The 5,813-nt window shown below is 43.2% G+C and overlaps 1 pseudogene; it reads right to left on the bottom strand.

The window, feature by feature from the left end:
- Positions 1–1,708: 1,708 nt before the first annotated feature.
- LOC139027422 (archaemetzincin-2-like) lies at positions 1,709–5,523 on the bottom strand (annotated as a pseudogene).
- Between the last annotated feature and the right edge of the window lie 290 nt (positions 5,524–5,813).

Genomic DNA, 5,813 nt, shown 5'->3' with positions numbered 1-5,813 from the left:
TTGTATCTCATTTGGGAGTAAAGCTGAACAAACATACATTCTCAAGTTGAATTGTATGTTCACTCAACTTTTAGTTTTAGGTTGAGTGAACATACGCTGAACAAAAATATAAACGCAACATGTAAAGTGTAAAGCCCATGTTTCATGAGCTGAAATAAAATATCTCCTAAATTGTCCATARGCACAAAAAGCTTATTTCTCTAAAATGTTGTGCACAAATTTATTTACATCCCTATTAGTGAGAATTTCRCCTTTGCCAAGATAATCCATCCACCTGACAGGTGTGGCATAACAAGAAGCTGATTAAACATCATGATCATTACACAGGTGCACCTTYGGGACAYTAAAAGGCCACTCTAAAATGTGCCGTTTTGTCASACAACACAATGCCACAGATGTCTCAAGTTGAGGGAGCYTGCAATTGGCATGCTGACTGCAGGAATGTCCACCAGAGCTGTTGCCAGAGAATGTCATGTTATTTCTCCACCATAAGCCMCCTCCAARGTTGTTTTAGAGAATTTGTCAGTACATCCAACCGGCCTCACAACTGCAGACCATGTTTATGGCGTTGTGTGGGTGAGCAGTTTGCTGATGTCAACGTTGTAAACAGAGTGCCCCATGGTTGTGGTGGGGTTATGGTATGGGCAGGCACATGCTACAGAAAACAAACACAATTGCATTTTATCGATGGCAATTTGAATGCACAGAGATACTGTGATGAGATCCTGAGGCACATTGTCGTGCAATTAATCTGCCGTCATCACCTCATGTTTCAGCATGATAATGCACGGCCCCATGTCGCAAGGATCTGTATACAATTCCTGGAAGCTGYAAATGTRCCAGTTCTTCCATGGCCTGCATACTCACCAGACATGTCACCCATTGAGCAGGTTTGGGATGCTCTAGATTGACGTGTACGACAGCGTGTTCCAGTTCTAGACAATATCAAATATAACTTTGCACAGCCATTGAAGAGTGGGACAACATTCCACAGGCCGCAATCAACTGCCTGATCAACTCTATGCGAAGGAGATCACACCAGATACTGACTGGTTTTCTGATCCAAGCATCCAATTTRTTTTAAGGTATCTGTGACCAACAGATGCATATCGGTATTCCCAGTCATGTGAAATCCATAGATTAGGGCCTAATTCATTTATTTCAATTGACTGATTTCCTTATATGAACTGTAACTCAATAAAACATTTGAAATCGTTGCATGTTGAGTTTATATTTTTTGTTCAGGATACAATTCAACTTGAGAATGTATTCTACCCTATTCGCATAGTTTAATTTTACACTAGGAAATATGACAATACATTAATCACYAGGKCTTTCTTTGAGGGCCTAATTACACACTAACGCAGTGGTTTGAAACTCCTGGTTAACAGGCCACMTCTGCAATTCACATTATGCTGACTTGCAAAGGATAGCCAACAACTGGAACTTTTAATCACCTGCATTCAGAATGACTGCCAGCATAAGTAAGATTGTTTATTGAGACCTAAACCTAAATCATATAAACTGGAACAGCCACCTCAGTAATGGGTCCAAAAAGTCCAACCACTAACAGATTMAATTAGTTTAGACATGTTATTTATGTTTGTGTATCATAAGATTAATCAACGAACATGAAAAAAACAGGTATTGAAACAAACAATTCTGAAATTAAACCTGCAATAGAGCATGCTGGGAAATGTGATAATGATGGGCATGGTTGAGTGGTTTTGAGCAAACATACATTTATAATTTTACTCAACAAGCRTGTTCAAATTCAGCTCACTTRAAGGAGAGTTTGTTGAATCAATGTACAATTGTAAGGCAACCAGCTGCAATAAGATTGGGAGTTTGCTCAACATTTGGGCATATAGCTGAACCAACATACAGTGCTGCCTTCCAAAGGCAAACATAAATTTGACATTTTACTCAAAAAGCTTTTTTAAAATTCAGCTCACTTCGAGTTTGTTGAGTGAACAAAGTTTAAAGGGTGACTGCTCTTCCTGATTTGGCCTCGTTTAAGATTTGGCTAATTAAGAAATGATAGCAGCCATGACTGAATTTGAAACGTGGGACGTGATTTGACGTGGYTGTCTCTTGTGTGTTCACAGGTGGGAAAAGTTAGCTAAATTATTTAGACAATTAGCTTCAGCTGGTTGGTATGCGACCATAGCAAAATTGGTTTGACTTTGGATAGKCCATCTCTGGGTATAGTTAGCGACGGTCAATAAATGACACAATGTAAATGYGACAACATTTTCATGTTGCACATATTTTGTTGTCTCATTAAATGCTTTCAATATTTGTATATGAATTTCTACAATTTCTAGTTGGTTTGAGGTTAAGTCATTGAAATCTGGAGCTATTGACCTTGTAAAATATTGTCCCATGTACACTGTGTAATTTGCTGATGGTCCCTAACTAGCTCCATAGGGATATCAAATGTCAAACCAAATTGACCATGGGCYTTATGATCAGATCKCTTGCAGCTGCACTCTGAATTGAAAATTATTTGGGTACTGTCAGCTGTGAACAGAATTAAWATAAACACAATCCACAGAAAACTGTTACGTACCCTTTCTTCTGTGACATACTATTTTTTCCTATCATCTCGCAAAGCTCAGTTTTGGATGAGACTTACTTTATGACCAAAATTATCCTATTTACACTTTGTAGTCAATTATGACACTAGAATATTTTTTTTTGACTCATATCGATGAAACATAGGCAATTTTCAAAACGAGAAGTTGCTTTTTAGGGGCATCTGTTCTTTAACACATTTGCTCAAATGCTTGTCCATTTGAAGTCCACTCAACTGGCAGAATAACGCTGATTAAGCATTTGGTATTTTTTTTTTTTTTACAGTGTAGGAGAATGACAAATCATGACATTGTTGTATTTACTTTTGAATCTTAACTGTTTGTTTTCTAGACAATTAAATAACATGAGTCATGATATATTTGTACAAATAAAACATATCACAATGTGTAAAGTACTTTGAATAGAAATGTACGTTCTAGGATCTTCATCTCATCCTTGTGTACATTCATCAGTCATATCTATTTCCGCAGTGTGACCATTCTAGAATCTAGAGGTAAATCTGCCACTGTCTGGAGGTCTGGAAGGCCATGGTGGGTTTGGGACAATGGGGCTCAGAGTCAGACTGGGAGACAGTGAGGTGTTCATGGCTAGCTGCTCCCTCCTCCTCTATCCATCGCAGCAAGGCCTGAGAGAGACAAGTCAACCCATTATACTGTACCATGGGAAATAGACTTGCAACCAGGCTACAGAATATAGTAGTGTATCAAAGTTTACGCAAATTATGTGCTTACCTTGCGGAGGCAGAGTGGGCAGGGGTCCAGGGGCTGGGTGTCTGACTCCTCCAGGTGGTTGGAGCCCTGCATGACACACTGCAGCCACTGGCATTGCTTCACCCCAAAGATTTGCCCTATCTCATGGGTGACTGTATGTAGGCAAACATAGGGTAGGAATAGGTATAAATGTGGAAGCAGCAAGCAGCCTAGCGGTTAGAGCATTGGTCCAGTAACCGYATGGTCGCCAGTTCAAATCCACAAGCTGACAAAGTGAAAAACCTGTCAATGCTCCAGGATCTGTAATTACTCCACCTCGAAGGAGTGTAGTGACATGGGAGAACTTAAGGTTGAACACCAGGCAGGCTGTGGCATTCTGGATAAACTGCAGGGTTTTGATGTTCCCCCTAATCAGGGACTTATTTTGACCTGGGACACCAGGTGGGTGCAATTTAGTATCAGGTAGAAAAGAAAACGAGCAGGCTCTGGACCTTGTAAGGTAAAAGTTGAATACACCTGTTGTAGCGCATTAACCAGCAAGAGCGACTCACTGCTTTGATGTTTGTAGAGAACTAAAGGATGTTGTCCAGGGTCATGCTAAGTTTCTTTGCACTCTGGAAGGGGGACACCATGGATTTAGCGATGTTACCTCTTATGCCGGAGCTCCAAGGCACGCAAAGCAGTGTACTTAGAAGCAGTYTTCCGATGCCTGTATCACTTTATCAGAAGCACGTGATCAATGACCTCTGGAGATTTGTTTAGTCTAACAACCACCTGATTGGTTTGGTAGAAGACAAAAAGACTATGCTGCGCACACGCTACGGGGTGTGGTAAGTCATTATAATAATTTGGCTACTCTAAATTATTTTGACCAGCATGTGCCACTAGTGTACACTGTGTTGATTGATTAAAGCCTTGAGCAATGAACCTATTTTCGACACACWTGGCTGGAAAACCTCAAMGCTTCAGGAAGCTTCGTTTCCCCATCAATATGTGGAGTTATCAACCGTGGTGGAGAGGTCTTGGAGTGGGCAGGCCTTTCCCGGGAGGAAGAGCAGCTCCATTTTGTCAAGGTTGAGCTTGAGGTTGTGGGCTGACATCCAAGCTGAGATGCGTGTTGCCACCTGGGTGTATGAAGGGGGGAAGGAGTAGAGTAGGTGAGTGTCATCCGCATAGCAATGATAAGAGAGACCATGTGAGGATATGACAAAGGTTAATTTTATTTCAGTATATTTTGTACTCAAAGTGACCCTTTGGGGGCCATAGCACCTGGAAACATCCCCAAAGGGGAACCCTGGCCCATGCCCCTGGGTATGCCATGAGGTGGTTTCTCTCACCTGTGTGGATCTGTAGGTTGCGTGAACTGCAGTTGACCCTGAATGCACAGACCATGGCGGCAGTGGTCACCGGCGGCAATAGCTTAACCATCAGCCCAAAAGAAGGCCTGGCAGTAGTCCCTCAGCCACTCCACGTACTGGCCTGTCTCTCCCTCCCCATAGGAACCTGTGAAATAACCCACAAATGGGTGACATCAACTGAATGGTACCACTCAATGTTTAACCTTGCATATCCTCTCCCACATAGCTCTGTAAAATGGGTTCAATGGAACATTCTGGTGTTTGTACTGTAGCCCCGAATGCTGTTTCTGTGGTCTTTGTGCCTGGCMCAGAAGGAAAGAAAAACTAGGAGATCCACTGGTAGTGTATGCCCTATCCAGTCACTTACAGTAGCTGCTGTGTGTGGCTCAATAGTAGTGGTCAGCTCAATCACACACTAATTAGTTTGTTGTACATGGTGCGCCAGCTTATGGCATCTGATTCACTGTTACTTTCAGAGGATCTTGCCACTGCAGGGAAACTGTATCCCTGTACAGTATTAGGCCATAGGGCTTGAGAGACGACAAAGACAGAGAGAGATTGTGGACCCACCTACCGATGGTCTATGTGTAGATAGTACTGTGACCCTTGATGGGCGTGCTGCGGTAGGGGTTGCTATAGAAACTAGAAGTCCAGCYGCTCCTCTGTGTGCGAGGGGATCCAGTCAGAGTCGGAGTACACAGTGATGAGCCGGAACCAGGACCCGTCCCCCGGATGGAGACCCTCCTCCAGGAGCCTCCGCTCTTGTCGGCTGTACTTACAGTAGCGATCACTCAGGTCACAGTGGCTGGACACAAGGGCGGTGCAAAGTGTCTCCGGGGGTGCTGGATCACCTGCATCTGTGGAGCAGCCAGGTGGAGGTGAGGAGAGGACACAGGTGTGACGCAAGGTGAAGTTAGAGTAGGATGAAGTTGCCCTAAAGGCCTAGACACTGTACCTCCCTCCTAATGGCATTGGTTAGGGTTAGGGTTTGAGAAGGATGTTTAATATTTGTACCTTAGAGCATCTTCCAGAGCCTTGTATGGCACAGCGACAAGTGACACTAAGACTGCACAGGTAAGACCCACCTTATATGTGTAAAGGGTCGATGTGCAGCAGGTGGGACGGAGTCAGGCGCAGGACACAGAGG

This window comes from Salvelinus sp. IW2-2015, unplaced genomic scaffold (assembly GCF_002910315.2).
Source record: "Salvelinus sp. IW2-2015 unplaced genomic scaffold, ASM291031v2 Un_scaffold16323, whole genome shotgun sequence".
NCBI classification, from domain to species: Eukaryota; Metazoa; Chordata; class Actinopteri; order Salmoniformes; family Salmonidae; genus Salvelinus; species Salvelinus sp. IW2-2015.
The sequence above is the reverse complement of the archived record's forward strand: the minus strand, read 5'-3'. Positions and strand labels throughout refer to the sequence as shown.